General features: G+C 45.6%; 1 long non-coding RNA gene across 1 annotated transcript in view; it reads left to right on the forward strand.

The window, feature by feature from the left end:
* The window catches only part of LOC118170982, an 89,125-nt gene extending 85,041 nt beyond the window's left edge, over nt 1-4,084 (forward strand). The window contains exon 4 of the long non-coding RNA XR_004752979.1: nt 2,448-4,084. This is a non-coding gene — a long non-coding RNA (uncharacterized LOC118170982). The remainder of the gene's footprint in view (nt 1-2,447) is intronic.
* Nucleotides 4,085-10,049: the final 5,965 nt, after the last annotated feature.

Genomic DNA, 10,049 nt, shown 5'->3' on the forward strand with positions numbered 1-10,049 from the left:
GTGTCACCTGGGCCTTGAACTTCCACCTTGTCCTCTTCAGTCTTTGTTCTTTGCTTTTCTTCTGGCAAATCAAACATTTGCAGTCCTTGGCAGTTGTTGGAAAAATAAAAAATAAATAAAAAAAAATGGAAAAACCTTTCCCAGAAATTAGCCACAAGACCCAAAACCCAGCACCAACACGATTGTAACACAAAAGCTCCCAGGGGCCTGCTGAGGTGCTCTACAAAGCATTTAAGTCTTTAAAATATTTGCTCCTGGTAGGCACTGAGCGGCTTTTTTCCATAACAAAATGATCGATTTCACAGCTTTCAGCCAAAAGCGTCAAACAATCAAGCAGCAGTTGTACCTTAACAATTGCTAATATCTTTCAGCCTCTAATGAATCTATGCAAGAAGGGCAGGTAAAGGATAGAAACATTCTGCAGTTAACTCCTGCCCTCCCCTTGCAAAGATTTTATCCCCTGCCTCCCAGTCTGTGTTTTTACTGAGTGGCAATTAATTAAAAAGATCAAGATAGAAGAAAGATGGAAACCTTATTACTGGTGTTATATTTCCATACTAGTTTTGCCCAGGGAAAAAGTTTCCCAGGAGATTAGCTAATAGTTAAGCTATTAAAGCCTTCTAAACTGAAAAGGTTATTTGCAAGGTCAAGCAACTTTACTAAGCTGGTAGTTTCAAAATTATCCTGGGTTCCTTTACTAATTCATCGATCAAAATGACACGTTTTAAATTACAGATGAAAATGGAACAGATTTAAGTTCCCGTCATGTAACCCCTGCATGAAAACTACACATTACAAGCTTCTAACTGTAGTAATTTTTAAGTGAGAATGAAACATTTGTTCTTATTATGAAGTGCTGATTTACTACAAATTCACAAAGAGCTGAACCAGCCTTCACACTGAAAACACACCACCTGCCCAGCACCTCTCAGACGTTTTGGGGCAGTTAATGCAGTGTTATTTCCCCACTAGCTTTAGTTATGTTTAGGATTGCCTGTCTAAAGATAGGGATGCACTTCCATAAGATGGGAAGCAAATATACGGACAGATGTAAAGGAGGGGATTCGCCAACTTAAGAAGTAAAAAAAATTCTTTATGGGAAGCCAAGAGATCTGCAGGACACAGCTGAACTCCTGGGACCTGTTTACCCTGCTCAGGTGGATGTATGGGATTTCCAGCTAGCTCAGTCATTCAGCTTTGGATCTGCTTTGAAATTATATGTAATGCTAGGATAATTCCAGGCTGGGCACAATGGTTACTTTTGAAATGTCTGGTTTTGGAGAGGTGAGAATCTTGACCAGGCAGGGTTTTGCAGAGGAACTTGTGCTCAGCCTTCTTCAGAAAGCAGGACCTACAGAGTCTCATGGTGGTCACCCAGGAACAGGTCATTATTTTGAACTATAAAAATAATAAATAGAGAGAATCCTAAGCATCAAAGCCAGTCCTAGCACATAGGACAGAGATGTCCTCACATTAAATAAACAGCTTCCAGCCTAGCAGGGAACAGCCGGGAGGCCCAGACTGGCAGACCTTGAGGCTTCTGCATCCTGTGCACAACCCTGGAAGCTCCCAAGCGCCGCATCGCCCCCAGAGCCGTGCTCCCATGGCCCGTTACGTGCTGTCAGAAATATGCGTGCCATTTCGCTGCCGGCTGCCTCAAACCGTCCGGTTTTGTGGGCAGCAGTGGCGGTGTTGCTTTTCTTTCCATCTGGCCCCTCTGCGTCCTCCAGCAAAGGAGTCAGCACTTGCGGCCGCAGCTGTAGCAAAACCCATATGGCGAAGCTTGGATCATTTTCTTTCCCAGCCGAGGCATCTGGATCTGTGGCTTGTTCAGCTAATAGCCTTGCTGGCAGGACTGAAAACAGCTCCGGAGCTAAATAGTCATGGGGAGGCTTGGGGAGGAGCTCACCTGTCCTACAGGGCACTTTTCATTCTTTCTTTTCAAAATGACTCATTGACATAAATTTCATAGGCATCCAGTGAAAAACGCTACTGGATAATAATGACCTCCTTTCAAAGTCTCTGCTATTGTATGTCCTACTACTTCAAGAATTGCTCCTGTCAAGATAATATGTTTATAAGTGTTTTTTTTTTTTTTTTTTTTTTTTTTTTTCATCATGAATCAGTTGCAAAATATTCCGGCAGCAGGACATATGGAAATCATATGAGGTTTTACCGAGTTACACTTGAAAGTGATCACTTGGAGAGTGTGGGCAGGACACTGTTTAATGCCTGACTGCCCAGGCTTCACTGGGAGGAGATGCACAGGAGGAGGGGAACCCAAAGCTCCTTGGTCTTTCATCTTTTGGGGATTGCTCAGCCATCGTGGCTGGAAGTGTATTTGGTGCTGCTCAAAAATCTCCCACTGAACTTTTTTCCAGGGAGGACGTGGGGTTTGGTTACACGAACACCATCTGTGTTTTCAAAAGGTTTGTTTTTTCTATCAGAAACCGAAACCCCCACCAGTGAACAGCCCAGGTTTCTGGATCCAAAGCCTGGCAAGGGGATTTGTAACACCAGTGAGCACAACGTCACCCATCACGGAGGTGTCTCCTGAGCTGGCACCTTCCTGCTGCCAGGGAGCTGAAAACGGGAGGTGAACGATGACATGAGGAGGAGATTTTACAACTTTTCTGCTTCCATGCACATCTACTGTGACTGAAATCCCTTTCTCCTAAACAAACTCCACCCTTAGGAAGATTATGTTTTATAAGATGGAGTAACAGACCCCACAGCACCTCTGTTACAGAAGAGCTGCAGGAGCTGACCGTGGCTCTGATTGCTGTTTGTGTGGTGACTCCGCAGAAGCATACAAAGAGGCAATTAACCCCAGGCAAGCTCACGTTTGCTGTTTCAGTTTTTCCTTTGCTGTTCTGAAGGTGAACGAACTCTTGCACCCACACAGAATTCAAGGGGTAAGAAAACGCATCAACCAAGCTGATAGAAAAACAGTCCAGACCTATGCGGGCAGAGGAGTAATCTGCTTTGCAGAAGGGCTGAAGCAGAGGGTGGGAGAAAGAAGGAGAACAAGAAGGAAAGATAGACATCTGCCATGCAGCTCCGGCACTCGCAGCAGAAGCGACGTGTTTGTTCAGGCCAGAGCACATACTTGTTTACCCAAGCAATGCTGCTGTCACATGCCGCGCACCAAACAAAACTCTACATCAAAGTCTCCGAGCACTTGCTAAGCAGCAACCATGGCCATTTGTCATGTAAGGTTACATACATGCTATTTCACAGTGGAATGCAGTACGTTGTGCAGGAACACAGTGGCAGACGCCTGCAAACATGCTGAATGATGGAGTGTTTTTGTGCTGGGGGAAAACATCAGTTAGCTATTACACTGTGACCATCAGGCTTGCTTTATTTCTTACTTAAGTCTCTCTGCTGAAGCTGTGACATTACAACTTCCCTCGCTTGCAATCTCTTTTATTATTATTATTATTATTTGTATATTTTATCGGGATGAACTTCATGCTGGCACCTTTCTTAATGTCATCTCTGTGGTTCACTGGCTCAGCCTCTGGAACAAGAAATGGCCGAGCAGATGCGTGTGTTCTGGTTGAAGATCATGAAGCCTGTAAATTGCAAGCTTTCTTTAGGAGACAGCATGTGGGTTATTATTAAACCAGAAAACATATGTGAATAATTGAGGAAAAGGATCCAGCATTTAGCTCTGAAAATGTGAAGTCAGCTTGCTGAGAATAATGTATCTCTGCATTTTGACCTGTTGCTGACAACAAATATATTTCACTATTACCTGGATAGCAATGATGTTTTTTATTTTTTTTCCCTCATCTAAATGAAAGCCAGTTGAGAGAAGCTGGCAACAGACAAATGATGCTCATTCCACCCCTGCTTTTACTTAATGGCTGATATCAAGATCCTCAGCATTCATTGGTGACATTAGTATTAAAAACATATTTCTTATCTGGCTCTTTTATTCCTACAAATCAAGCATGGAAATAAATCTGTGCTGATGGAGCAGTGAGCATGCAGCCGTGGGAAGGAGGAGGGCTGGCCCCAGGCCGGAGCCCACCGTGCTCTGCACCTGCCTGGTGCTCACCAGGCATCCTCTTCACCCAAGGACCTACAAAACCCTAACCCTCGAGGGGCCCAGATGCACTGGACCCAATGGAGGGGGTGCCAAACCCAAAGGATAAGCCCAAAGGACCCTGTTCAAGACGACATGGAGGGCCCCTCAGGTGGTTTCTCTCTGCTGTCATTCTGGGAGCACCAGGGTGGTGAGCAGATGATGCTCGAGGAGATTTGCAATATATATATATGTAGATATATCAATATATCCATATGTCAATAAGTGGATGCAAGAAATAGCTAAGGGCAAAGTAACCCCTCATAAATTCTGTGTGGTTGTTGTTCTGAGCAGCATTTGGTGTGTGCGTGATATATGACCCATAAGCACCATCCTACCGAGTTCAGGTCTCTAGGATTAAAATTATATGATGAATTTAAATTTCATATGAAATTGTAGTTAATTGATCTGGTGAGTGCTGGAAAACATTACTCCCTGCTTGTCCCTTTCATCCCCAGAAAGGCTTTTACTGGGGCAGATGAGTAAGCATTTCACAGTCTTTTCCATTATGGAGGAGGGATTTCTAACAAGTGTGGATGAGAAGAAATGAAATTGCCTTACCAGATTGGCTGAAGGTACTAAAAAATACCGTAATGGTTTTTGGTGTTATAAAGGCAAGGCAGGACAACACAGTGAATCAGATGAAATTTAATGACAAGTGAAAATGTCAGCGTTGTTTACATTAACCAAACATGAGGTTATGCTTCTCCTCCAGTTTATCTGAATTTCTCTGTTTATTTTATTATGCGTCCTTGGGGCATGGACAAAGCTTTACCTGATTATCTGGAGCCAGCAAAGAAAGACATAACTTCAGGCTTCTTAAGATCTACGGATGAGGAACTTTGGAGTCCCGGCAACGTGTGCAGAAACGATCAGGTAATGGCCGTGGGGGATTAGAGTATCTGGTGACCAGTTCTAACATTCACATGAAAACAAACAAACAAACAAACAAACAAAAAACAGTCTCCTAATGACACCACCTGAGGACCAAATGGAAAAAGGCAGAGGGCTGGCAGGGGAAGAAAAGCAAAGAGTGCCTCTATACTTGGTGCCATGTCAGAGATGGATGCATCCTGTTAGATTTTTCTTTGTAAAAGACTTAGGTAAGAAGGTACTGGGTTGTTTAGCTGCAGGAGGAGATGCTGTGCACTGGGAGAGGAATCCCATCTCACTCTGCTCAGTGGAGGTGAGGTGTCTCTGGGCTTCAAATGCAAATGCTGCGATACTGCGGCCTCTGCTCTGCAAACTGCCTGGATTAGCAGGCAGTAACATCTCCCTCCACTTCCAGGATTCCCCCAGGAAATAACGTGATATGGCATCTTCTATCACTGCCTTTTGCATTCAGCTCTACAAGGACAACATGGGACAAATTGATCATACAAGACTGATGAGGCCACCGGGTGAAGATTGGGTGAAAACCGCTTCCAGATTTAACACCAGCTTTGCCTTTGTACTCCAGCTGAAAGCACAACTGCATGAGCATAAGTAACACAGGAAGGTACTAACCACTTTGGAGCCAGGCTTTTTTATGCAGTTTTTGTTTGTGATAGCTTTAATTTACTGCTGAAGTGAATCCAAGACTGATATTTTTTATGATTTTTTACTGAGAAAAGACATTAAGCTACTTACTTTGGCTGCACTTCTTACCCTGCAGAAATTATTTATCCAAGCACAGCAGCAAAGTGGGTCAGGGGAGGGATTAAAAAAAAAAGAAACTGCCCACAAAAATCCTGAATCCCTTGCAAAAGTTGGATTAAGGCTCAAGATACTGGATAAAAACCACTTGCCACCTTCTCCATTTCAAAGGAAAGGTGTCAGCTCAGGCAGCAACGCAAAAAGGCTGCAGAGTTCGAGCTGCAAAATCCCACTCCCATGGTCTGCCAAGCTAGCCACAAAACCGACAACAGAGAGCAGGATTCATCTCTCAAAGCTGCTCTGCCATTACCTCAAAGGCATGTAAATTCCAAGGAGCAAGTCGCTTCCTTGACTCCACGAAAACAGAGCAGAGAAAGCGCTTGGGACATGTGGGTGAGCACCAGTGCCCATGAGGAAGAGGGGTGGAGAAGGGAAGAGAAAGCTTTTTTTCTTGTGTTTTCTACCACTCAAGTTGGGCTCAAGTTGCAAAAGACGAGCGACTGAAACACGAGAGGAGCATGTGGTCTGCCCAACAGCTACCAGGAGGTCAAGGCAGCAGCAAAACCTTCAGGCGGCTTCGTGCCTGAGGAAAAGTTGGTGTGGTGCAGCTGGGAGGGCTGCAAACCACCTCCACCTCCTGTGCAGGCAAAGGAGGTGACAGCATTGTGTGGGGAACCCTCTGACCAAGGAGGTGGGACAACCACGGTGGAGTTTTCAAAATTGCTCAGAGCAGAAGGAAGTCTGATCTCACTGAGGTTAATCAGAGTTTTATTCCCGGTATCAACAGGAGCATCATTACTGGTGGTAGAGGCAGGCAGGGTATGGATGGGGACAGAGTATGCCAGATGGGATGCATCCGGGCAGGGTGGATGTGCTGTCTGCAAGATCCCAGCCCTGGCAGGAAATCTGGCCTTGATTAAGCCAACAAAGCTTGTTCTTAGGAGTGACACTGTCAGCGGCCTCCGTGGGCTATGTGGGCCATCGCAGACAGCCCTGTATGCACTGTCCTCCTCTCCTCAGGCTCCGGGAAATGTCTCCAAATGCTAAACCCACAAGTGGAAAAGCAGGACTGGACCTTCAGCTGGGAAAGCAAGTAACTCTGGGGCAAGGAGACCAGTGTTTGCAAAATAAAATTCCAGAATGACTCCAGATTGCCCTGATGAAAGCCAGATTTGTTGCCTCACTTCCATGTAAGTCAGCTGTTAGGCTGCTCCTTTTCCTCAGGTGTTTCCATGGCTACTCAATGAAGCACTCCCAGCAGCTTCTCACTTGAAAAGTAGGAATCTGGACAAGTTTGAAGAGCCCTGGGGGGGTAGAAGGGGAATAGCCGAGTAAATCTGGCTTCCCCTCTGATCATCCACCCGCCTTTCCCGACACAATAGACATGCTTTTGGTTTCCACAAAGTGATTGGAACCAGAGGTGAGACCTGTGGGCAAACTGGAAAACATCGCTCGGCTCATCCCATGCGAGCTTTCCTCACCGAAACATTTCAAAACCAAGCCGTGTGGCACGGAGCCGCCTCAGATTGCTCGCAGATGTCAGGATGAAGCGAAGAAGTTCATATCCGGCTGCGAGGGAAAGGTCACTGAGGAGCACAGCTCGTGGCAGCCTCCACCGGTGCCTGCGTACCCACCAGACGTGACGAAAGGGACATTTGCCACGCAGGCAGCACATTTTGCAACTCCAGCTTCTGCTAGGGTGAGGCTAGGTGTAACTGTGTACTCAACCTCAGCCACCCTCTGCCTTCCCAAACATTTTCCAAGTCTTCTTTTCCCTGACATTTTCGAAGATCTTCAAGGTGGGTGACGGCCGAAGTGGCTGATTGTGCAAACGTGGCGTGGCAGACGGTCCACGTGGGAATGCGCGCAGCTGGAGGAGCTGCGGGGTTATATATTTTGCAGTGTTTGGACTGTTTGTGTGCGTAGCCTGAGTCAGCAGGCTGTGTTTTCTTCCAGGCAAGAAGAGATATTTCATGCAAGCTTCGCCATCCTGTTCTCGTTTCCTGTGTATAAGAAATGACCTGAAGGCGGAGAAGGAGACAATGCAGAAAACTGTGGTGCGTGAAGGGCACAAATAAGCCAGGAACATTTCAAAACAAAGCTTTTCATCATCTGACTTATTTAGCAGTAGAAGAGCCGGGGGAAAGGAGGGGGTTAGTGGCCTGCTGTAGAGACACTGGGATCCAGCAGGGAAAGGCAGTTGTCACTTAGCCACGGCGAGGAAGAGGAAGCGAAATCTTCCTGCTGGAGCAGCGTGTGCACTGCTCTGGGGCAGGGTGACCAGGTGGTGAGTGCCTCTGCTTGGCCCTGCAGGATTAGGCAAGCAAGTGGCTGCTTCTGTGCCCCAGGAAGGCAAGGAGGCCCCATCGCCATGGCTGATATGTGTCCTGGATCATCCCCTGCACAAGGGTTTGTGGATTCATTCCTGAAGTCTGTCCTGAAGACAGGAGTTCAGGAGTTCTGAGGACTACCAAGTGCCTATGCCTCTGCTAAAGCAGTATATCCACAGCACTGTGGGTGCCACCCGTCACCACCACTGTTCCTGATATTAATCTTAGTGCCCCTCCTCCTTCCACTGCATGCATGAATCCTTTAAAAATCCAGTTTTCAGAACATTCTGCTTTTTATAAACAAAAGGATTTAAAATACCTGTTCATGTCACACATCAGGGAAGCACTTTCCATTCCTAGAAGTTACTCTATAAAATCCAGCTCAGCTTTTGAGGGTCTGACTATCTAAAAGGCTAACGCACAGCCTGACTTTGAGCCAGTCAAAGCTCAACACCTCTGAAAACTCAGTCTTGACTCCTCTGGGAAGCAGAAGCTGAACAGGCCACATGCGAGCTACTGGAGTCCTCCTCTGGAGGAGAAGCAGAGCTGGTATCTGGATCACACATGGCCGGGACCATCCCGGTGGAGGCTTGCAGAGCTGTGTGTTGCACCCCGGTAGTCTGGCCTGAATTTCAGCCAGGAATTCATGTTACCGGGGTCTGGAGCTGGCCTCTGCAGCTGGCAAAATTTCACCCCATCAGCGATTTCTTCAGTACTTTTACCCTTTTTCTTGTATGTGCTTGTTTCAAGACTACTACATGTTGGGAACTCTTCCTCAGATGATTTGTTCCACGCTCAGAATTTGTCCCTGCTTTGGGTCAACAGAAAAAACGACTCCAAACATTCATCATCATTATCGTAATTATTACTGTGATTGCTGCTCTTTGCTAGCAGAAGTTTCTCACCAGTTAAATACCTGATAAACTACCAATAAATATGGTTTGCTTCCTCTTAAAAAAAATAATTTCCAACAGGAATAGCACGTATTTCTTCCTAACTTGGCTGGTGTGGTCTCAAAGCCGTGTCCACGGCAATAAGTGGCACACTTGTATGAGTACCAGCACCAGGCTCTGTATAACGCAAGTGAAAACAGCAAAAGGTAACCGGGAAATAGATGTCAGCAGTGCTTCTAATCATCATGGGCCTCCTTTGACACACGTTTTTAATTACTTAAAAAAAAAAAAAAAAAAAAAAAAAAAAAAGGAAATAAGAGAAATAAAACCAGTTATGAATAACCTAATAAGCTTACCAACCACCTGCAAAACATGGCTTCCCAGCTGCACAAAATCAGATGCAAGAATATAAAACAGAGCATTCTCCGAGGCAACACACATCCACATTAGATGCACGTCATGCCAAGGCTGCAGAAGAAAAATGCATTAATGCCATTTCTGGCTCATGGTGCACATGCCACTTTGTAAAAGTATCTTGGAGGAGTGTTTATGTAAGGAACAGAGAATCTGCTTTAAAGTCAAAGGTGGAGGGGGGAAGATGGAAGAGGGGAACCTGCTCCTTGGCGTCATTTCAAATGAAAAAACGACATCATCAGCAAAATCCCACATAGCATTAATTTGAGGGATTGCAGTCCAGCAAGCAAAATTACTCTGGAATAATTAAGTGTGTTTCCTTGGTATAAAGATATTCAGGAGTAGGTGCTCAAGCAGAGTTTGAGGCGGCTTTATTCAAGAAGTAATTTGTTTTCCCACTATGAAAAGAGGGTTATGTTCACTGCATTCTGGAGCCTCCCAGCAAATGTCCTCACGATGCTATTTTTCATCGGAAAGAGCTGTTTCATGGAGGGAAAAAGGTAACATCCTGACACGGAGGGAAAAGAAGTGAACTGTATTTCCAAGGCCGTTTTGACATGTTTTCCTTCTGCACAGAACCAGACTTCAAATACAGCTTCTTAACCATGCCAGCTAAGTGACCCACCCAGAGAACTCTTTTTCCACAAACAATATAATGTCGGGAGAAGGAGTCTGAGAGGAAAA

The sequence above is a fragment of the Oxyura jamaicensis genome, chromosome 8, assembly GCF_011077185.1.
Source record: "Oxyura jamaicensis isolate SHBP4307 breed ruddy duck chromosome 8, BPBGC_Ojam_1.0, whole genome shotgun sequence".
NCBI classification, from domain to species: domain Eukaryota; kingdom Metazoa; phylum Chordata; class Aves; order Anseriformes; family Anatidae; genus Oxyura; species Oxyura jamaicensis.